Here is a 24,465-nt window from a genome sequence, read left to right on the forward strand (position 1 = left end):
TTTAGTGCTTAAAGTGTTTTTATTGAGGCATTAACCAAACCCTGTTACTGGCATTTATAAAGTCCTTCATGTATCAAAAGACATTTTGATACCTTACATCCTTAATGATACCACATACTAGACAGTATACCTTGGCCCTTTAAGAAGATACATATGTAGTCATCACTTCCCATGTTAGTAGTTAAACAGTGATGCCCTTGTGGATGTTGCTACATCTTCTGAGGGTTGGTTCTGTAACAGGCTATTGGTGGAAACATGGGACATGGCTTGGGTCAGGATAGAAACTTGAATATGGGAGTGACAAGGCTTGAGGTGACAGACAGTTCCGACAAACCTTTCTCTCTGTTCACAATGCCACTGATGTTAACACCAGTCCCAGCACAATTTTGTTAACAAGTTTCAGCTTTATTCAACTTTTCTTTGCCCTTGTTGGCTTGCTTGTGCATGCGTGCATAGCTGCTTTCTCTCTAGTGACTTCCAGAGTAAGATATTTTAAACTGTTTGGGTAGCTTCTCCTGTATAAGTGGGGGAGAGAATTAGAAAACAAACAAAACATATGGTTCCTCTTACAGGAAGCCGGGAAAGCTCTGGAGAGGTCAGTCTCTTCAATGACCAGGAGGAAATACACTGTGCTGGGAGTGCTGCTCAATGGGCAGAGCTCTTTCCTCCTGTGTATGAGGCTCTGGATCTAATCCCCAACACCCCACAAATCTTCAAGTTCATCTTCTAACTCTGTAGTGGATTCAAGGGCAGTCTGGGCTAGGTGAGACCAGTTTAGTTTTGTGGTTTCTCCCCATTGTGCTAGATAGTTGTATACCCAAGCACATCCTCCAACATAGTTTGGAGTTTATATTAGAAAAAGAGGAATGAAACATGTATGATAGAGTTCTTACCCATGAAGAGTGTCCCAGTCTGTGTAATGTACTTTTACCTATGTATATTAATTTAGTTCATCCTGCAAGATCTATTTATGCCATTATTTTCTATGAGATCACTGATGGTATGGTCCCAGAGAGAAACATGGAAGACTTTATGTTGAAATCTTGACCTCAGGAAATTTGTAGGGAGGTTAGAGACAACTTGTAAGGGTCAGTTCTCTCCTTCCACCATGTGGATCTCAGGGATAGACCTAGGTGGCTAGTATTAGCAGTACATGCCTTTACATACAATAGGCATGTACAATAGAATAGGAAAGAATTTGTAGGTCACCAAAGCAGAATTTTATAGGTTTGGAGTCAGTGACCTAGAATGGGATTTTTAACTGCCACTTACCAATTATGTGTCCTTAGGTAAGTCCACTCATTTTCTAGACTCTTACCGTATTCATCTGTAAAAATGAAACAACACCCACTCCCACTGAGGTGTGTGACAATGTGAGGCAGGCCTGGGAAAGACTTGCAGCAGTGGGCTGAGTAAGCCTCAAGAGTGAAGACAAACTGGTGCAGTCCTCTCAAGCCAGAGACACCAGTCTTCCGTTCTTCACCAGGAGAACTTCAAATACTCTGATTCTCAGACTCTGAGACTTGGGCTAGTTCTCTCCCAACTCCTTGCATTTTCTTGGGTCTTCAGTCTAAAACTGAGAGCTATATCATCATCAATTCTGGTTCTCAGGCCTTTGGACTTGGACTGACTTATGTCACAGACTTCCATGGTTGCTAGTTTTGCTGGTAGCATACTGTGGGTCTTAGCCTCCATGATAAATCTTGTCATGCATCTATAGGGTATCTATTGGTTCTTTCCCTGGAGAACCTGCCTATAGAAGTCTCTGGGAAGACTGACCAAGCTAACAGATGAACTGTGCTTGAACTGGTAGCAACCAGTTGGATGGGATCTCCTTTCTTCATCCACACCCCATTTTGTTCAGCTGAGTTGTCACATTCAGCATCTATATGTTCAGTCTCTGTAAGAGGAGTGGTTTCCAGGCAGTGTAGTGTAGGTAAGGAAGAGGTGGGTGTGGGCTCACATTTGTTGACACTGCAAGATTGTTAGGATGTGTTAACTTAGCAGGCCTCAGTACAGTTTGCAGGGATGCGCTAGAACCTTCCAGGGTCTTGATTCTGCAGCAGCTGTCACAGAGGGGTGAGCTCAGAGGAATATACAAACCTAGACGGAATAAAATGGCCCCCGTAGGCCCACAGGGTGTGGCCCCATTAGGAGGTATGGCCTTGGAGGAAGTATGTCACTGGGGTGGCCTTTGAGCTTTGAGAAGCTCAAGCCAAGCTCAGTGGCTTCGTCTCTCTTCCTGTTGCCTGAGAATCCAGATGTAGAACTCTCAGCTGCCTCTCTAGCACCATGTCTGCCGAACTCTGCTGTACTTCCCACCATGACTATACTGGACTGAACCTCGGAACCATAAGCCAGCTCCAACCGAATGCTCTCCTTTATAAGAGTTGTCATAATGTCTCTTCACAGCAATAGAAACCCAAACTAAGATAAAGACCTTGTCACAAGGCAGTGCCAGGTCCTAGACTCAATGCAAGTTTAAATACTGTGTTACTATGACCATATGGGTATCTTCTTCTTTGTAGGCTTGGGAGGTATGGTAGTTTGTGTATGTTTGGCCCAGGGAGTGGCACTATTAGAAGGTGTGGCCTTGTTGGAGTAGGTGTATTGCTGTGGGCATAGGCTTTAAGATTCTCATCCTAGCTGCCTGGAAGCCATTCTTCTAGCAGCCTTCAGATGAAGATGTAGAACTCTCAGCTCCTCCTTCTCCATGTCTGTCTGGATGCTGCCATGTTCTTGCCTTGATAACAATGCACTGAACCTCTGAACCTGTAAGCCAGCCCCAATTAAATGTTGTCCTTATAAAAGTTGCCTTGGTCATGGTGTCTGTTTACTGCAGTAAAACAAGGTTATGGGTACCCACTTTGATGCATCTCACTATGCCAGCCTCTCTTCCTGAGAAGCAATTACTCTTCTAAGTCTTCTAACAGTAATGCAGTGCTTCTCAACCTGCCTAATGCTGGGACTCTTTAATACAGTTCCTCATGTTGTGGTGATTCCCCCAACCATAACATTATTTTGCTACTGTTATGAATCAATGTAAATGAAACACAGGATCTGATATGGGGCCTCTGTGGTCAAGAACTGCTGACCTAACTCCACGTATGCTCTGGTTCTATGTCCAGAGCCATTCTATCCCGGGTTCTCCCACTGTTTTCGAACATATTTTGCTTTTAGGGTTCTATGGAGTTGGTGGAAGTGTGAAAAGGATTCTGTTGTCTTGTCGCATAAAGATGGGTTGCAACACACCACCTATCAGGATCACTTCTTCCCCTCTGGACAAGTCTTGAGGGGTGGAGAGTGAGGCAGGGCTCAAGAGGAGGGGATCCTACAGGTGCGGGTGTGGCATCAGAGACGCAGCGACTCCATAGGCCAGTCTGCGCTGCAACCTCCTTCTGGAATGGGGAGGCCGCAAGAATGCACTTAGTGAGGCAGCATGAGCTGTGCGCTTGCTAGGACAGCAGGCTCTGACTGACCATCTGACCGGGCGCAGCCAGAGCTTAGGCAGCGACTAAGGAGCACCCAGCTCCGCAGCCCAGCTGCGCATGCGCTCCGGGACAGCCAGGTGAGAGCGCGGCGGTAGCGGCCTCGCACCCGGGCTTTAACTTTTCCGGGTCAGGGGCGCGGGCGGATGCCGGGTGGGAGAAGAGAAGCAGGGTGTAAACCTCCCGGAATCGGCACGGTGTTACTTGGAGCTTCCAGAACGGGCTCCGCGCCCGCCGCGTTCAGGCGGGAGGAGGGTAAGCACGGGGCGGAGCGAAGTCTCGCGAGATCTGGTGGTAGCTGCGGCGGTGGCGGCGGCGGCGGCAGCGGCGGCCCGGGAGGTGAGCGGCGAACGGGCGAGAGTCGGCCGTTGGGTCTGAGGCAGGGGAGAGCTGCGAAGGGCGAGGCCGGGCTCCGGGAGAGGGGCGAACGGAAGGCCCGCGTCCTCGGTGGCCCCTCGAGGTTGCTGCGGCGCCTCCGGGTGCGTGCTGTCCCGGGACTCGCGCGGGGCGGGGCGGGGCGGGGCGGCCGCGGTCTCGGGGCCAGCGGTCCAGGCTTTCCTCGCCGGGGGTCCCGGTGTGCGGCCGCGGCCCGATCTTCCCCGGCAGCCCTGGCTTGGTACCGGGCGCTTTGCTTGCGCGCTCCCACGCTGGAACTGCAGTGAGGTGCAGCAGCGCCCTGGCCGGAGCCACCCGACGGGGACGCGGTGGGTTGCGGGCGGCCCACGCCCCGGACTCACCTTCCATCCTCTTCCCCAGACCTGCTCGCGGCTCTTCCCCTGGGGTCCCCGCGGGGCTGCAGAGGGTGTGTCTGCAAGCCCTCCTGAAATTGCACGCTCGCAGCCTCCCGTGTTTCTAGGGAGAAAGTTTTCCACCGCTTTTGTTCTCTCCCAGAAAGTTTCCTAGTTCTCAGCGTTCGGAAGCCATCCTTTGGCCCTGTGTGTGAGCAGACGTGGTCTGAGAGTGATGCGGGGTGCACCGGGTGATTGCCCAAGGCTTGCCTCCGGCAAAGAAACTTTGAAAGTTTGATTCTTGTCTGAAGCACGAGATCGCACTCTTCCGATGAGTGGTTGTGAAGTTCGTAATCAAGGCCTCTTGCTTCTGTGGCAAACGTTTGCCACCCTGACACGAAGTTCATAAATAATATATCTTCATATTACATGATCCAAGGTCAGTGGAGTGCTCTCCTTTAGATGTGAAGAAGAAATAAAGGGGAAGATATGTGCTGTGAGCCTTAGTACAGCCCAGACGCCTTGCTAGGTAGGACATGATGCCACGGACCCTGCGGCTACTGAGTATGTTTGCACACACACACACACACACACACACACGTGCGTATGTACTTGTGGGACTGTGTGTCACAAAGTAAGGAGCAAAGATTGGGACCTGAGATAAAACTGTGTTACTTGGGGTAATTAATGCTAATAAGAAAAACAAGGAAGGCTGACTGACAGCTTGCAAGATAAATCACAGCCTGTCTCTGTTAGGCTCAGATGATAAAGTGCTGCGGCAGGGATGCTGTATTCCAAGCTACACTGTAACCCATACAGAGCCTGAGTTGTCAACATTTAAGGGAGTACAAGAAATCCCTCATGCTGAAATCCCTCTTGCTTATCGTTGGTAATAAGGAAGTAAAAGATTGAAATTGTTGCACTTGGCAGTAAAGGCTCCATGTGTGTCTAGTGGGTGCAGGTGTAATGTGCTGTGTGGAAGTTCACACAGTTCCCTTTCCCTCACCACAGTGGCCTACATAATTGGGGCAGGGTGGTGGGTGTTTCCCAGAGTAACTTGCCAAATGCTTCAATATTGAATCCTAAAGTAATACTAATCTATAGTGAGCAGTTTATGGGCCAGGGTAGCTGTCATTATTACCCATGTGTTAGATGGCGCTAGATCCAGGGCCTTTCCACCATGGTCTAGGAATCTCTTCAGTAACTAACAGTGTGCCATGGGGACAGTTCAGCCCTCTTGAGAACCACTATATAAAGCACACGCCCCACTATCTAGCTAATTATAACAGCAGAATCTAACACACCCTTTTTACTGGGAAATAAAAATAAAATTCTGTGAGTCTGATACATAAAAAGAAAGCGTCTTTGGTGAGTGTCTTCGCCATGGACTATCATTCTCATCTCTGGCTCTCAGGAGCCAGTGTTAATACCTGTTCCTCTGCAGTTGTTTCTCCTTGCTGGGAATCCCTGCTGGAAATGTTGGTCACACTTGTACTGCTGGGCAGTGTGAGGTGAGAGTGCTGTGGGAAGTGCCTGCAGCCTCATGGGTGGTGATAGACAGCTGGAAGTGTCGTTGAGTACCAATCAATGACCCCAGGGCCTTTTCTACTTTGTGATAGTAGTGCATTTGGACATTACAGATGTGGTCAAAGTGGGAACTAAAATTACCTGTCTACGCAGTTCTAAGGGTTGGCTCACAAACAAACTTGTCCTCATTGGAAACATTTCAATTCTGGAGGAAAAAAATCAAGAAAAGTTCAGCTCAGTTCATTTGTAGCTACAGCAGTAAATTTCAAATTGTTTAAATCCAAAAAAAATTATTTTCACCTTTTTTTCTTTAAATATTAGTTGCTTCTTGCTGTAGAACATTTATTCTTTGTTGCTTGTTACTTCAGAAAGGCACTATGGAAATTAACATCTAAGTAAAGACTAATGAAAATAGGATGCTATATTTAAAGTTGCCTAGACATAGATACAAGTAAGTTGAAAATTTATCTAAGTGAAAGTAATTCATTTTTATTGCATTAAGCAAACTATCCAGTTCCAGGGTTAAAAAAAAAAGGCCAATTGTTTTGGTTGTTTTTATTAATCATTATTTTAAAAAACACTCCTGTTCTAGTTAGGATTTCTCTGCCATGGTAAACACATGACCAAAAGAAACTTGGGAAGAAGATGGTTTATTTTGCTTACACTTCCATATCAGTTCATCATTTTAGAAAGCCAATGTAGGTACTCAGGGCAGGAACCTGGAAGAAAAGTTGGTGGAGAGGCCTTGAAGGAACACTGCTTACTATCTTGTTCAAATTGCTTTCTTACAAAGTCCAGGACCACCTGCCTGGGTGGCCCCGCCTACAGTGGGCTGGGCCTCCCACAGCAGTCTCCAGTCAGGAAAATGCAGCCCAGGCTTGTTCACAAGCTACCCAGTTGAGTCTTGTCTCAGATTACTTTAGTTTGTGTCAAGTTGACATAGAACCAGCCAGCACAACCTACCTGTTCTTAAATGAATTAAGTATGAATTATGAATTAAAAGTGTGTCTTGATGATGCCACCTCATGGAAATAGAGATACAAACATATTCACACATTGGTTGATTTTTAACAACAGAAACTGAATCCAAAGAATGACTTGTAAAATGAACATACTCACCTTTCTAGATTCTTCCATCTTAACTTGATTTCTTTATTCTGAAGATTTAAAAATCACAGTCACTCTTAGACCCAGGATTTTTTAAATGTTCCGAGGAAAGCCTCCTGTAGGATAGTGGCCTCGGCAAGCATTAGCCGAATGAGTTACTTTAATCTGCTGCTTCACTTGCTTTTCCATTCTACAAAGCTTATCCTTTTCTTTCTATCTTTTTTTTTGAACGGGTCATCCTTAGACTAATTTCACTAATTCTCAATTATTCCTGCTTAGTAAGAAATGTGTTTGAAAACACTGACTGTAGGAAGCAGGTAATGTATATGGATGGAGAGCTGTCTCCTGGTGTCTGAGCTATCTGACATCAGGGTAGGCCCACAGGAAATCCAACTGCACAACAACTGCTTGAATACCTTGTCCCAGGTGGACTTGTTTCTTTGCTTTTCATGTTTGGTGATCCCCCAGCTCGCAGCTCTTAAGGCCCTGGGGCTTATTTATTATGCAGACAAGTGTGATCTGAGCCTGAGAGAAGTGCCAGGTGAGGGGCTGTGGAGATGGCTCCATAGCTAAAGTGCTTACGACACAAGCCTTAGCACTGAAGGGAGCCCAGGTAAATGCTGGGTGGGTGTGGTGGCCCACCTGTAATTTCAGCCTTGGAAGTCAGAGATGGCACATCCAGAGCAAGCTAGCTAGGGAGAGCAACCGTGCCAGTGAGCTCTGAGATTGATTGAGAGACCCTGCCTCGATGAATAAGGTGACAGAGTAATCATGGATGATTCCTGACATACCTGATGTCTCCGTATGCATCTGCACACATATACACAGACATGCATATATACACAGTGCACATCACATATACTTGAAAACAGAAAAAGAGCAGCAGAGTAGAGCATGTATTTCCAGGACTACTGGCCACCACTGGAGTCTGGGCAGGCAAGGGGATAATTGGCATTTTACCAAGTCATAGCTGTGGCTGCTGCTCCAGAGGCTTTATCATCACATCTGTGTTTGACTGAGGGTCATACTAGTATTGCCATTCAATATAAAATTTAAGAGAAATATTGCCTCTTAATCATTAAATTTGGACTCTGGCATATAGACAGTACTGTTTGTGGGAGTATTGTTTCGACATTTCAGAATTCTGTTTATATGGACAAAGTGTTCATATGACTCAAACACTTAAATAATGTGGGCATGTTCAGAAAGCCAAGCTTCCAGTTCTCTTGGGTACTCCCCCCATAGCCGTTATCTGGTTACTGTAAATATGTTCACCATCTCTCTGTAGATACAAGCAGTGTCAGTAGGTTGTGGTCCTTGTCTTTGTATAAAGCGCAGTGCAATCAGCTGCCTCTCTGGCTTCCCAATAGTTCCTCAGTTGACGTGATCCTTGACAGAAAACACTTTTTAAAGATTGTATTCACTTTTATTTTATATGTATGAGTGGATGCATGTATGTCTGTGTGCCACATGTGTGCAGTGACCTCAAAGGGCCAAAGAGGCTATTAGAGTCTCCGAGACTGGAGTTACAGTTGGTTCTGAGCCACCATGAGAGTGTGGAGAATCAAAACTAGTCATCTGCAGGAGTAACCAGTGCTCTTAACCTCTGAGCCAATGGTGTCTCCAACCCCAGAGGACATTTTTAGACAGCTCTGGGTATCCTCTCTGTCCTGGGTCTGCTCAGCCAGCCCCACTTGGAGACATCCATGTTGTCTTCAGTCTTACAGAACATGCCATGGTGAAAACTTGAGTGTTTATGGTTTTTATATACAGACAAGCATGTTTCTGATGTGATCCTACAAGAGAGGCTGCTGGGTAAGTGAGCTGGGTGTTTTAATTGTCATAAATACTTCCTTTCTCCACGAGTTATACCACTTTGAACTTACAGAGTATGGCTGTTCCCCAGTTTCAGTAGAGGAGTCTGTGTAGATGATAAAAATCCAGTTTTATTTGAGTCTTATACAATGAGATAGTGTTTCCATGTAATCCATAACCATATACCACAAGCTGTGAAATCATCTGTAGATTAGGCCTTGTGGGTGGTACCATCCCTGGACTGGTGGTCCTGGGTGCTATATTAAAGACTGAGCAAGCCATGAGGAGCAGGCAGGTAAGCAGTATTCCTCCGTGGCCTCTGTACCAGCTCCTACCTCCATGTTCCTGTCCCATTTGAGTTCCTGTCCTAACTTACTTCAGTGTTGAACAGTGATGTGGAAGTGTAAGCCAAATAAATCCTTTTCATTCCAACTTGCTTTCGATCATGGTGTTTCATTACAGCAATAGTAACCCTAACTAAGACATTTGCACAGCCCAAATTAATGTGTGCACCGTGCCACTCTTGTTTGGGGACTGCGTGTAGAGAGGTCACAGGACAACCTTGGGCATCAGTCTTCACCTTCCCCGAGACAACCCCTGTATTGCTGCTGTGTACACCAGACTAGCTCCAGCGAACTTCCCAGGTATCCTCCTGTCTCAACCCCCCATCTTACTGGGATTCCCGCTCTCAGCACCACATTTTGTTTTATGTGGGTGCTGGATCTGAACCTGGGTCCTCATGCTTCCACAGCAAGCACTTTACCCTCTGTGCCATTCTGCCAGCTCTGCATTTTTTCTATGAACCACGTGTCCATGCCCTTTGCATTTTTCTTCTAATTTCTAGGATTTCATAAATGACCAAGACTGGCTCTGTGTCCCCATAGTCTCAGTTCTCACCTTGTCACTGGGTACTTATTCACCTTAGTGAGCTGTGGCAAACAGAAAACTCACATTTTTTCTTTCCTAAATTAAGATTTTTAAATTTTATTTTATATGTGTAAGTGTTTTTGCCTGTACATAAGTATGCGATCCATATGCATGCCTGCAGAGATCAGAAGAACATATTGGATCCCTTGGAACTGGAGCAGTAGATGGTTGTGAACCTCCATGTGGGTGTTGACTGGTTCCTCTTCAAGAACAACAGGTCCCCTTAATCACTGAACCAACTCTCCAGCCTCATTTTTAAAAAAGAAAGATATTCTTTAAAAAAAATTTATGTCTATAGATATTTTGCCCAAATGTGCACCACAGCATACAACATCTATAGAGACCAGAAGATGGTGTTGCATCCCCTAGGACTAGAGATAGAAATAGTTGTGAGCCATCATGTGGGCCCCTGAGACTTAAAGCCAGATCTTTTGGAAGAGCACCACTGCTCTTAAGCACTAAGCCTTTGCTCTAGCTCCTCACCTTACCTTACGGTTCCCGTGGTTTCTGTCAGCCAGCAGGAACCTGAATTTGGTGTACCTCCTGAAAGGCATTTTCATTCCTATGTCTGTTAGGGTGTCTGTGGGATTGCTTCTACACCTCAGTTTAGCCTTGTGTTTGGGATCACAGACTCAGCTGCATCTGTGCAAATATCCGCTGTACTTGATGCATTTGCCCCAGAGCCTGTCTGGGAATCCGGTGCTGCACAGCTGTGTGTATTGGGCCATCTCGGCACTTTGTTTCCTACTTTTCTCGGGGAAAATAAAAGAAAAAAGTAAAATTGCATTAAAAGAATGACTCCAAAGTCTGTTTAGCTTTTCCCAGCTGGAATTGGTTTATCTATAAAAGGAGCAACATGGAGGATACTGACAGACATGCTGAGGTGGAAGAGGGCTTCCACTTAAGTCTGTCCCTCCTCCTCCTCCTCCTCTTCCTCCTCCTCACCTCTTCCATTTCCTACTCACTCCTTGACCTTGTTTTGGTTTGTTTTGTTTTGTTTGAGACAGGGTTTCTCTGTGTAATAGCCCTGGCTGTCCTGGACTTGTTTTGTAGACTAGGCTGGTCTCGAACTTGTACAGATCCACCTGCCTCTGCCTCCTGAGTACTCTGATCATAGGTGTGCACCACCACATTCAGCTATCCTTGACATGTTTGAAAGTGAAGAAGAGAAAAGCCACAGGAATGTTAGATCTTAGCCCAAGAAGGGTCATCAACTTTTTTAAAAAATTTATTTTGCTGCAGTGGTGCTGTAGCCCAGGGTCTCTTAAATGCTAGGCAAGCACACAACCACTGCGCTAACAGCTTCAACTTTTCCCTCCTTTTATTGTTAAATTTTGGGATATACTCTCACTAAGTTTCTCAGGCTGGCCTTGAATTCACTGTGTATCAGTTAACCCTTGAGTTTGTAATCCTCCTGCCTCAGCCTTCCACCCAACTGGGATTACAGGCTTTCCATAGTACACTCACTAATCAGTACATTTGAGAATAAGACCACAGGCGTGATTTGGTGTTCAAGGCTTCCTTCCTGCTTCCTAGCCTCACATTACTCAATCCTCTCTTAAATACATTGTGACCATGATGCTGCTAGACATTTCCCAAAGACCTGGGGTTTCCAGGATACTATCTAGAATGTTCTGTATGGCATTCAGTAAAAACCAGTGTCATATCCAGTACCTTGTTCAGCTGGTGATTTGAACCTTACTTATGTTGGAAACTGGAGAGATATCATGAGCATCCTATGAAGAATGCCTAGCACCCAAGCAAACACCTGATAGAAACAAACCAGGTATTAAACAAATGAGCGAACACTTGACTCCAGTCTTCCTTTTTGCCTTGCAAGTCAGGAAACCCATCTCCTCCTTTTCTTACCTGGTACACTCTCAGCACCTTGAAGGCAGTTACAGGAACCATAACAAGCAGTAGAGAGTGTAGTGAGAGGCAGATTCTTCTTTGTAAGAAGCTAAGAATGAATGTTTGTTCACGTGTACAAGGGACACCAAGGAGTCCTTGGCTGGGTCATACAATGTGGTCCTCGACCCTCATGTTCTTAGTTGGGTGCTCTTGGTAGGCATACAGACCATGGGCCCAGAGGTGCGATGGCTCACTAAGGATGTCCTGATTGGAGCGGGAGCTCTATACCCAGCCCCCAGCCTGCTGCAAAGTTCCCATTATCTGTGGATCCTTGATTTAGAAGCTTTCTCTTCTGTCAGGGCTCTGTTTCTTGGTGGTCATCCCTGCTGGCATGTGGTAGATGGACAGGGAAAAGTAACTTCTACTTTCTTTTTTCAGGTTCATAATAAAGGTGCTAAGAAAGAGAATGTAAGACAGGAAAATAAATATTTTTACTGAGGTAAGTCTTTTTATGATTTTAAAAGTTTCCTTTGAAAACATTTTAAATTCTTCATAACTTCCTTTTCTCTGGTGTAGGAATGTTCGAGGCTATGGAAGCTAGGTTGTGAGGTGTGCAAGGGGCCTACGTTTTAACTTTGTGCCATATCAAGGAGAGAGAGAGACACGCGTGCGCATACACACACACACACACACACACAGAGGGAGAGAGTGCACATGTTGATGTCAGAGGACAACTTTTTGGAGTTGATTCTTTCCTTCTATCATGAGATCTAGATTGAACTTAGGTCTTTAGGCTTTTGGGGCAAGTTCTTCCGCACCTGAGCCATTTTGCCAACCCTAACAACTCTTTAAAATACATAGTTCACAATTCAGCTTGATAGCAGCAGTAGGCTCTGAATGAAGGAAACTTTCCTGTGCTGCCTCTGACACCCCCCAGCCCCCCAGTGTCTTACTGGGAATAATAGACTAATGCCCAATCTTTCCTGTCAATTGTACAGTTCTTGGTTCTGCATCTCCTTCTGTATCCTGGTGGGAGTGCCTGGAAGTGCTTCCGACTTACCTGCAGGGAGTGAGCCACAAAGGATGTCCTGCAAACCCCACAAGGCGTCCGTCCGCTGTGTAGACGCTGTGTAGATGCCTGGCTGCTTCCCGTTGCAGGCACAGTGGGTGTGTAGACGCCGCGCCGCTTCCCATTGCAGGCCGTTCAGCGAGTTAAACTGGCAGACTCAGTGGTCGCTGCATGGAAAGTCGGGCAGAGGTGGGAAGCTGAGCCTGAGCTCAGGCTGTTGACTTTCCAGAGGAAACCGCTTGGCAGTAAGGGAGAGAAGACTGAACTGTACTGGGGGAAAGAGGCCACGTGCTGCTGTGTGGTGACAGTAACTGGTCCCCAGAGTCAGTCTGATTCATTCTCTTCTAGACGTCTGGGCTTAAGGTAGAGCTTTAGATGGAGGGAGGGAGGAGAACAGCATCCTGGCCACAAGTTATTTTCTAAGTTCCACATCCCTCCACTCTGTATCCCACCCTCCCTTCCTGAAAACTTTTACTTCCTGCCAGCCCTGAGAGCTGTGCCTTGTGTGGCATGATGGAAATTCCTCTGGAGCTAGGCAGAGGAAAGCTACAGCAGCAGAGCCTAGCTGCTGACTGGACGGACATCTCACCTGAGAATACAGTGCAAACCAGTCTTTTACCTTTAGCATAGATATTACAGCTTCACATACATGCTCTTTCCGTGTCTTCGGAGACGGGGAGAGGAAGGCTAAGAGTGTATTGTGAATGTTAAACGCAGTAAGTTTCAACTTGATTGCATTTCAATCGATTCTAATGTGACAGATTTTTTTTTTTTTTGAGTCTGAGCTTGTTCTAGCAGCCTTCAGTCAAAAGAGGATTGCTGCCAGAGGGAAAGGACACCCTCCCACACCTCTCCCTGAGTGCTTGAAGCCATCCCACTTCCTTTTTCTTTTACCTTAAAAACTGACTGCTGACACTTGGGAATTATAATCAGATTGCATCAGTCTTATGGAAAGGTTACCAATTACTGTTCTGCACAATATGCACTTCAAATGTCTTGGTTCAGTGCTTTTAAATGCCTGATAAGTGAATGAAAGCTTTGTGTCACGCCCTGATTTAATACATTTGAGAGGCTTATTGATGGCTTCTTGTCTTCAGTCCCATGTCAGGGCCTGGAGAGAGGAGGGAGATCATTTAGTATAAAGTCCTCATGGCGTCTTTTGGTGGTTGTCCCATGAAGATGGGTCCAGGAAGAAGCAAGGCTGGTGTCAGCGACTGGAACTGAGGATAAGCACTGCGTGGGGTATAACATGGAGTTGTGAGTGGGAAGATGTTCTATGGTGGGCCATTCTTGAGTACTGAGCCCTGGTATTCATGCCCTCATTTTGTTCATTCAGCACTGATAGAAGGGCACAGCAAAATTGGGCATGTTGTTGGGCATGTAGCTAGTAGGTTTTAAAAAGCATGGTTCGAATCCTCTCTGTGGCTCCAGATCTTTCTGTCTGTGTATGGCCACAGAAGATGGAGGGGTTGTGTTAGGAATGGTGACAGGTTTCTGGTGTTGGAGAGCCTGCAGTCTTGAACAGAATGAGTCAAGCGGTGCCAACCTCCCTGTGCTGTTTTCTCCTGATTTCCTGCATCCTCAACCATTGCCCGAGGAAGTCTCTCAGCCTGCCAGGGGCTCTGGCTAAATTCAGTACAACATAGACTTGCTTAATTTAGCAATGCTCTGAAATGAAGGCTCCCAATGGCCAAATATAAACAGGCCTTCTGCAAGGTGTTGCTGTACTCAAAGGAGAGGATGCCGTTTGCCTCATTGTACCGGTCAGAGGCTGCAGATTGTCTCTTCATGAGGCGGACGGTCTTAGACTTGTTGAACTCGAAGTCGCTGTGATCCGCAGGAGGTGAGCTGCATTCTGAGAACACTTTTCCTTGCACAGTTTTGAGTTGGTTCCATCCTGTACCTGCTGGCTAACTGCAGATTGTATGCATGCCCCTTTGTTTTTAGCTCTGTTTACCTTGGATTTGATTTTATGGCCGGTTACTATAGTGATTTATTGGTAGCAAAATAAATCATTTCCTCATTTGAACCGATTGTATGTTCTGAAGATAGGTTATCCTGTTGCAGGCAGATTCAAGCAGGCCCCTGAGCAGAGGCACTGCTATGCTTCTGTCATTAATTCTCAAAATAATGTTTTTTAGTCATATTTAACTCATCTAATGCAAGGTTCATAAAAGTGGTCTTTAATATATTTGTAAAGTTCTGTACTAGTCACTACTGTCCAAGTCCAGAATATTGTGAGCACTCCATGAAGAAATGCCCCCCCTCCCAACCATTGTCCTATTCCTGGCAGCACTAAGCTTTGTTTTCATGAATTTAGTTATTCTGGATATATAATATAAATGTAGTCAGTATATGTCCCTTTGTGTTAGGGTTTCTGTTGTTGTGATAGAATACCATGACCATAAACAACTTGAAGGAAACAGCTTACAACTTGGGTTACACACCATTACTCAGGGAAGTCAGGACTGGACCTCAATCACTGCAGGAACCTGGAGGCAGAGCTGATGCAAAGGCCATGGAGGGCGCTGCTCATTGGCTTGCTCAGTCTCTCTTTTTTTTTTTTTTTTACAGAACCCAGTCCACCTGCCCAACAGGTGGCACTGCCCACAGCAAGCAGAGCCCTCCTACATCAACCATTAATCAAGAAGACACACCATAGGCTTGCTGCAGGCCAATCTGGAGGGTGTATTTTCTCAAATGATGTTCCCCCCTTTCAAATGACTCTGGCTTATGTCAAGTTGACATAAAACTATCCAGTACAGCATGTTATTGAGATTCATTTACATTGCAGTAAATGTCAAAGCCTCATTTTTAATTCTGTCGCGTGGATATACAATATTTTATCATTGGGTAGACATTTAGGTGATTCCTACCTCTTAGCTGTTAAAAATAATACTTTTGTGACCTTGTATTTTATTTTGTTCTGGTCGTGGCTTTTGACTTGTATATTTGGGTGTGGAGTGGAGGTGCAGAGTGGGTTCAGATGCTAAAGCTAGGTGGGACAAGAACTTCTCGTTATCTCCAGTGATTGCTTCTTCTGGCCCTTGTGGCTGGGTGTGCTGCTCACAGGCTGTCTGCTGTGGCGGCCCTTCTTAAGCTGTGTGCATTGGGCACCCCGCTGACACGATCCTCTGTGATAGTGTTTCTGTTTTAACCACCATCCACTGCACAAAGCAACTTCTTTGATAAATCCCGAGTTGCACTAATGTATGAGGAAAGAAACCTGAATCTAGAGAGAAATTTGATGTTGTGTCCATTTAGCAGGACAGTAGTAGGGTCAGTGAAGTGCTTGGCTACAAATGGAACCTCTGTGTCGTTCCTCTACCCACAAGGGCAGTGAACATCACAGACAAGTGGGAAGAAAAGTTGTAAGAGCTAGAGATTAGGAAGGACTACCTAGACAGGATCGAGCCAGCAAGCATGTTAGCATGGAGTGGGAAAGGGTCCATGATCTCCCCACCGCACCTGAGTGCTGGGGAAGAGTCTGGTGTTTTAAGAATATGTCTCCCAGTAGTTGAACCACTTGTGACATAACAGCAGCAACAGCACCAGAAGGATATTGATTGTAGAGTGTTGGCTGTGTCCTGTGTACAGTGCACATGGGCAGCAAAAATTGGTCTTTGGCTTTTAAACTAGAAAAAAAGAGAACATGAAGTTGGAGGGAATAGAGAGGTGAGGCTGGATCTGGCTAGAGTTAAGCAGAAGAATTGAGTGGATATGATCAAAACATGGTATATAAAATTACCAAAGAAGTAAAATTATTATACTAAAATAGCTTTTCAGTGTAGTCATAGTATAATGTAGATTTGATGTAATGGCTTTGATGCCCAGGAATAAGCCCAAGGAAAGCCTCTTGGCTTGAGTTTCCTCATGTTTGCAGGAAAGAAAGCATCCTCTTAGTAATGGGTTCCATATGTTTGGTGGGAGGTCTGAGCTCAAGCTCAGCTCCAGTGTATTCAGCATACCACTGTCTACAGCTGTTTGACCGGAGAAGGATATTGATTGTAGAGGGTTGGCTGTGTCCTGGTGTACAGTTCACATTTTGTCCTTGGCAGGAGGAATGGGCATTGAGGTATCTAGCAGAGAAAAAGGGATGAGACAGTCATTATAGTTATTGTTCTTTAGGACCCAGTGTGACGATAACCATTGGGCTCTTGTGTGCTGTATCTGAGAGCTGGTGAGATCTGAGCTGGATAGTCGTCATGGTGCAGTGTGAAGACAGAGGCTAGAAAAGCCAGGGAGGATCTAGTCAGGGTGCCTGACTGCAAGCTAACAGGAAGCTCGGTCATGATTTGGAGGATCCCAGGAGAAGATCACACAAACAATGCAGTGCTATAGAACCAGGAGGACTGCAGGTACCCTGGGGGAAAAGCAGTGGGCCTGCTCACTGGGCAGGGCTGTCTTAACACTGAAGCCCGAGAGGAAATGCGCCTTTCCTCCCAGCTGCCATTTTCAGGATAACAGCAGCACTCTGGTCTTGAGTTTTGTGCCCTGTGTGCCGGAGCCCTCTGCCAGCCTTACAGAGTTCTCAGCAGAAAGGGAAGGTGTCCAGCAAGTTTATCTGGTGCACATCACTCTGGAAATGTGAGCTGGCTCAGGATCTGATGTGAAGGGGCAGGTCAAGGAAACCTCACAAGTTTGTGGCTTTGGAAGCCATTTCTTGCCCAAGAGTGAGGAGGTTCAGAGATGGGCAGAACAGAACATAGGATGTCAGCTGAACCGTGTTAGACCAACGTTGTGTGGGTTAGACATCGCTGCGGTATAAAATGTTAGCAGTTTGATTGACTTAACTTCTTTCACTTCTAGAAGCTAGAGAATGCTTTCTTTGCTGTGCCTCCCTAATGGCTGTATCCTGCGCTTGCCACACGCTAGGTGTTTGGAGCAGGTTTTTTGGGTAGATCCTCTCTTGGATGGGGCTAGCACAGAGATTTGGGAGTTTTGGCCTCGGGCCAGGTGGTTGAAAAGCCTTGGATCTTATTGACTAAAGGTCATTTCTGGTTCAGATGCTCTGTTGTCTATGACTTTGTGTCCAAATAATATCATTGTCCCTAATTCGTTCTTTCTTCATCTTGTTTTCTTTCCTTTTGTTTTACCTGACTTTTAAGGTCATTAGTTAGTTACCTGTTGACAATCCTGTCAATAAATTAAACATATTTTTTCCCTAAACTTAGACTTAGGGAATAAAGATGATTGAAACAGAGAGACTTTCCCTTAAAAAATAATTGAGTCAGAGAATGGCACCCTGGCTGCTTCCATATCTCTTCTGTAAACTCAAGATGTTTATGAAACACTTGGATGTTGATGCAAGATCACACTTAGAAAGCATGCTCGGATCCACCACGGATCCACCATGGATCTATGAAGTGTAGGCTTCTTAGTGACTCAGGACCCCCGAATGGGAGGGACTGGAAGCTCACCCTAAAGTAAGGATGCGGTTAATGGTAATATTTTAGACTTTAAAATTTTGTATTCCAAATAGCAGATGTTAGCTTAGTTTCATCTATTAATATAAAAGTAAAATGAATCGCAGGTTTCAAACCTTGGCATCTTGAAGACAGACTCTTTCTATCCCTTTATAGCCACTGGCACCAGCCCAGAGGTGGGGTTGGCTTTGATGTTTCCTATTTAATGTTGAAGCGTCTCTGCTTCCAGCTCCATCTTCTCTCCATATTCAAGAAAAGTAAACCATTGGTAGCTTGGGTGTGCTATTATTTTTATTATTTAAAATTTATAAAAGCATACTTGTGTTTAAATACATACACACACACACACACACACACACACACACACACTAATGGTACTGTGGGGGCTGGAGTGATGGCTCAGCAGTTAAGAGCACTGACTACTCTTTCAGAGGTCCTGAGTTCAAATCCCAGCAACCACATGGTGACTCACAACCATCTGTAATGAGATCTGATGCCCTCTTCTAGTGTGTCTGAAGACAGCTATAGTGTACTTACATATAAAAATAAATATTTTTCTTTTTTTTAATTTTTTTTATTCAATATAATTTATTTACATTTCAAATGATTTCCCCTTTTCTAGCCCCCCCCCTCCCCGAAAGTCCCGTAAGCCCCCTTCTCTTCCCCTGTCCTCCCTCCCACCCCTTCCCAGTTCCCCGTTCTGGTTTTGCCGAATACTGTTTCACTGAGTCTTTCAAAATAAATATTTTTCAAAAAAAGGAATATTATGTTTTTACTTGGGCAAAGTGTTTTTAAGGCAAAAATACAATTGTGTTGCTTTTGTAGGCTAACCCTTTGTCCTTCCACCCTGCCAATGGCATGCTATTATTTGTATCTACATAGTCAGCTTTCCCTAAGTTCCAAGCCTATTGTTTCCAAGTACCCTATGGGTACCAGAATCCAAAGAAGTGCAGAGCGCTTGTATAATGTTCACCTCTAACCTATATATACTTCTTCCATCTACTTTAAAGGCTTTTTTAGTTGTGTGTAAGCTAGGATGTATGCGTGGGAGTGGGTTCCTGTGGAGGCCTAGGTACTCCCCAGGAACTAGAATTGGTGACAGTTGTAAGCGGCCTGGTGAACTGCTGACCCTCCTTCTAGCTCCGTCTACTTTAAGTCATCTTTAGATTACTTACTATGCCCAGGATAGTATAAATGTTGTATAAATTGTGGTACTTACTGTATAGATTAGGGAAAAGAGGCCATGTCCAGGATAAAAACAGGGTTTTTTTTGGGGGGGGGGGGTTATTTTGTTTTGTTTGGTGTTTGTTTGTTTCTTTGTTTTTGTTTTTCATGACAGGGTTTCTCTATGTAGTCCTGGCTGTCCTGGAACTCACTCTGTAGACCAGACTGGCCTCGAACTCAGAAATCCACCTGCCTCTGCCTCCCAAGTGCTGGGATTAAAAGCATGTGCCATCACTGCCCAGAAACAAAACAAAACAAAACAAAACAAGTGTTTTAAAAGATGTCTTGTATATGCAGTTGGCTGAATCCATAGCTGCATAAGTGATGGATAAAGAAGGGCAATTATATTTTTAATGTTGTTGCTTATTGCCTAGAATCTTTTCTTTCTACCTTACAGTAGAGTTATGAGCTGTTTTTATTTAGTTTTTTGCTTGTTTGACTCTTTGTCAAAATATATTTTTTGTTTTCAATACATTCCAACAGCAGTTTCCACCATTCCCTTAATGCCCCATTTACCAGATCCTGTCTTCTTCCATTTCTCTTCAGAAAAGAGCAGGCCTCTTAGGGATAGTTTTGTTTTTGTTTTTACCATAAAACATTGATTAAATTTGGCTGCAAATGCAGGCTCTTATCAAGTTGTAATTTCATAGCCATTTCTTGGCAAGGAGTCAGGTTGCAGTCTTTTAATTATTGTAAGATATATTCTGTACTTATTTTAAAAATAACTAATCATTTTTATTTGAACAATAGATAAATGCTTGTTGTGTTAGAGTTTGTATCAGGAGGTGGATTAAGGCCTTGAATAGGCTGAATTTTTACAAAACTACTCAAAGACTTTGAGAAAACAGTACATTCTAGAATATACTCTAGAGTAAGCTGGGCCAGAAGGGATGGCTCAGGACTCACCCATCATTCTAGCACTCAGAGACAGGACTGCTCTGAGCCCTAGGTACACTAGGTTACTAAAAGAGTTTCAGGCAGACAAGCTACAGAGTAAGACACCCCCCCACCCCCAGGAAAGCAAAAATATGCATTGGGGAGATTACTCACTCCATCAAGCACTTGCTGCATAAGTGCTAATAGAGGAGTTGAGACCCCCCCCAGAACCCATATAAAGCTGTGGTGGTCTTTTGGGGGTTTTTTGTTTGTTTGTTTGGTTGGTTGGTTTTTCAAGACAGGGTTTCTCTTTATAGCCCTGGCTGTCCTGGAACTCACTCTGTAGACCAGGCTGGCCTTGAACTCAGAAATCCACCTGCCTCTGCCTCCCAAGGGCTGGAATTAAAGGCGTGTGTCACCACCACCGCCGGATTGTGGTGGTCTTTTGTAATCTGTGCACTGTGGAGAGACAAATGGGAAAACTGGCAAGTGAGATAGCCGATCATGGAGCTCTGGCTTTTAATTGAGAGAATAAATAAATTGCTTCAATAAATAGTGACTGAGTAGAACACCAGATATACATGTGCCCGTCTGATAAACTCATATGCATGCACACACATACAAACATGCATACATACATTCATCTATTACATACACTAGAAATTTTCTTAAAACCATAAATAAATAAATGTATGGAGTTTGCCATGTAGGTGAAGTAATCACACAGGAAATTTCTGTGTTTCAGATCTTGAAACATCATACTGTAAATCAGCTATTGAACTGCAGTGGAAGATTATTGGCATGAGAAAATATACTTACCAGCTTCTGCACAAAGTAACCAAAGTACACTTGATACAGTACAGTTTATTATTTTTCTAAAGCGATAGTTATTCTTTAAGAAATAGTGTTGGTCTTTACTAACTAACTCTTTAAAGGCAGTACTATTTAAAATAGAACTTTCACAGCCCCAGTGTTGTAAAACAGGTCATGTCCATGCTGTCTGGACTTTTCTCATGGGCATAGGGGCTATAGTGCTGTTCAAGTCCTTTTTGATCCTGTGTAGGAAGGTCTGAATTTCCATTTTTGTCTTCATCTCAAAGTCCTAAAAACTGCTAGCTCCTTTTCTGGGTGCAGTTGCTTGAGACCCAGATCTCTGCAAAAGCAATGAGTTCTTTATTATGTAGCCACCTCTCCAGCTCCATGAAAATCTCAGTCTGTAGCAGGTAAAACTTCATTCTAAGACCCCGGTGGCATTTCACTGGGCTCCAGGAGCCACTGAACAATCACTGTGCTGTGTGGCATGGACAGTGAAGAGTGACTGAGAAATTATTTAAATGCATCCTATTATAGCTTTCCACAAATTATGTTCTTATAAGCACTGATAAATCAGAATTGTCATAATATAAAGCCAATTTAAGCATGATAAAGAGTAACAGTACTGCTAATAAAGCCATTCTGTAGATATAAAATAGTATTTAGTGGGTGGAGACCAGAGGATGATACCAGATATGTTCCTGTGTTGCTTCCCATCTTATGTTTTGAGACAGGGTCTTTCACTGAACCTAGGGTCTGCTGATGTGGCTAGATTGGCTAGCTGTAGTGTTAAAAAGTTTAAAAGCTGCTGTGTCCAGCTTTTAGAAAAATATTTTATGCATATCTGTGTATGCCTGATGACGTGTTTGTGCACCATCTGAGTGTAGAAACCTGTGGAGACCAGAAGAGAGTGTCAGATCCCTACAACTGGAGCTGCAGTTGCTTGAGACCCAGCTCTCTGCAAAAAGCAGTGAGTGTTCTCCCCCACAAGGAGGTAGGGGAGGTGCTGGGCATCAAAGTTAGGCCTCATGCTTTTATAGCAAACCCTGTATTCATTGAGCCATCTTACCAGAAAGCCAGGGCTTCATTGCATATAGTAGTACAGGCTGTGTACTTCCAGATCCTTAGAACACGGAGTGAGGTATGCAGCCAGCCCTGTTGTCATAGTACCTGTCTTCTAAGATTAAGGGAAATTACAGAATATCAACTCCACTGAGAACATTTAAACTGTGGGTGTACATGGTGAGGTGAGTCCACATTCTCAGCAGGTGTGGTTACACCTAGCCTGAGAGACTCCCTGCCACACAGTACAAGGTGTCCTCTGAGCTGTTAGTAATGAGAAGTAGCTCTGTGCTTATGACACGGTTACCGTCGTCGGGACGTTCCCTAGCATAGTGAGGATGATGGGACTGTTGTGTACAAAGGGCCAAATGATCAGTAGCTGGCAGCAGATGTTGGGCCGAGCCATGGAGCAGTATCTCCTTCCGGGGTAAAATGTATATTAGGACTGCATTTGACAGTAGAGATGTCATGGAAGCACACAGATCACCCTGAGCTTAAGTGGCACTCACACAGCAGGCATCTTTGTACCACTGTGACAGAAGTCAGGACATCATAAAAAGGGAAAGTCTAGGTCTATCATGTTGTATGCTTCTCCTTTTTGGATAGTGATTTGGGGGGAGGTGCTTTTTATTTGTTTTTTCTTTTTTTCTTTTTTCTTTTTTGTACTCTTTTACCTAATACAGTGTAGTTTTCAAACAAACAAAACGAAGCAAATTTCTAGGTCCTGTTGTTTATGTGTCATTTGTTTGATGGGTACCACTGCTCTTCAGATCAGAGCCTGTGCTCCAGACTGTCACTGTCCCTGAACACTGGCAGGTGAGCAGGAAGATAATGTGGGGCTGGCTTGGGGCATGGTGCATGTAACATGCTGCAGAGAATCCTTCTGGTGGGCAGGACCCCTGAAAGCCTGCTGTTGGTGACGTTGTTCCTTTGAGAAGATAGAGCATGGTATTTCTGAGGTAACTGAAAACATTTACTTATACGAGAACCTTTCCCGAGGGAGCCTGAAGCTGTGCCAGTAGCATGTGCCTATCTCCAGGAGTACATCCCTAGTGCTTCTGTCTTCAGTGAGTTCTTTTAGAGAAAAAGCCAGAAACATTATCGCTACAAGGCACAGGAAAGAGTAGTTTTCAAATGGCTGCGCTTGGTCAGTTGGAAGATGTGTGACTTCTGTGCTTTACTGAATATTAAATAAAACACACGTGCCTTCTATATGATGCAATTTTCATACTAGGTCCAGAGCATAGGATTCTCTAAAACCAGGAATGGAGAACATTTTTTTAAGTCCAAGGCGGCACATATCTGTAATCCCACAGTACCCGGGCTAAAAGGCTACCAGTGAGCAGCCTGCCAACTGCCCCTCAGTGTCAGCCTAGGCTACGTTGTGAGTACCAGCCCAGCCAGGGCAAGAGCCCGTCTGAAACCAGAAATACACAGATACACCCCTGAAAACAGCAATGAAGAGAGATGGTATGGAATATTATCTTTGATATAATCTCTTAAGAATTTACTTGAAAATTTCAGTAATTACTAATTTCTAGCCTTTGGGTCTAGTCCTTGTTAGCCTTCCACAGCCTTTCCAAGTTCAAGGAGGAAGGACTTCTTTGGAGCCAGCTAGCTCCAGTACAAGGGTGGCTGTCCCAGGCGGCTGCTGTGCATTTCCCACTGCCTTCCTTCAGTGTGTGCTTAGTAGGGCAGTAGCGAAGTCCGTCCAGTAGAACATGCAGAGCAGCTTGTAATGTGATCCTGGCCCTGCTGCTTCAAGTCCAGCACTTCAACAATGCCAGACACAGAGAGCATGTGTAGTGAATGTTTACCTGAATTAATGAACCACTTTAGGGCGGGTTGTAGCAGTAATGATTTCAGTATCCAGTGACAGAGCAGGGTTCATGGCCGAGCTAAACATTCGGGCTTTCTTCAAAGCCAGTCAGCAGACCACTGTGCAATCCAGGGAGACCAGTTAGTTCACTTTTCCACCCAGTAGTCATTTCCTTTACAGTTGTGCTTATGTAGAGTAAAGGTCAAAAGGAACGATGTGGTGAAGGCAGTGACAGCAGTCCTTGGCCACAGCAGTCTCAGTGTGCTGTCAAAAGAGCTGCAGAATTCAGAATTCAAGCAGCTTGCCCTGCCCTGCCCTGCCTGCCTGCCTGCCTTCCTACCTACCTTCCTTCCTTCCTTCCTTCCTTCCTTCCTTCCTTCCTTCCTTCCTTCCTTCCTTCCTTCCATCCTTCCTTCTCTCTCTCTCCTTCCTTCTTTCCTTCTTTCTCTTCTTGCTTTTCTTTCCTTTCCCTTTCATCTTTTCTTTTTTTTATCCTGTGATGGGGTTAATGTGCAGCTTTGGCTGGCCTGGAGTTAACAGTGTGCACCTCTCTATTTTTAATGGCAGTTGGTATGTGACATCTTGTGTGTGCTAGGCAGGCCCTCCCACCAAGCTTTAACCCAGTGTTAGAGTTACTTTCTGTTTTACAAGTTGTGATAAAATGCTGACCAAAACCAAGTTGGGATGGGAAGGTTGGTTTTGTTTTATTTGGTTTGGTTTGGTTATTAGCTTG

At 44.8% G+C, this 24,465-nt stretch overlaps 1 protein-coding gene across 4 annotated transcripts in view; it reads left to right on the plus strand.

Moving 5' to 3' along the window:
- The first annotated feature begins 3,579 nt into the window (after positions 1–3,579).
- Positions 3,580–24,465, plus strand: part of Mrtfb (myocardin related transcription factor B) — a 155,888-nt gene continuing 135,002 nt past the window's right edge. For 3 of the 4 annotated variants that reach the window (XM_052194600.1, XM_052194601.1, XM_052194597.1), the window contains exons 1-2: positions 3,580–3,827; positions 11,882–11,942. The gene's annotated coding sequence lies outside the window, so the exon portion shown is untranslated. The other variant, XM_052194599.1, reaches the window with a different exon arrangement.

This window comes from Apodemus sylvaticus, chromosome 10, assembly GCF_947179515.1.
Source record: "Apodemus sylvaticus chromosome 10, mApoSyl1.1, whole genome shotgun sequence".
NCBI lineage: Eukaryota > Metazoa > Chordata > Mammalia > Rodentia > Muridae > Apodemus > Apodemus sylvaticus.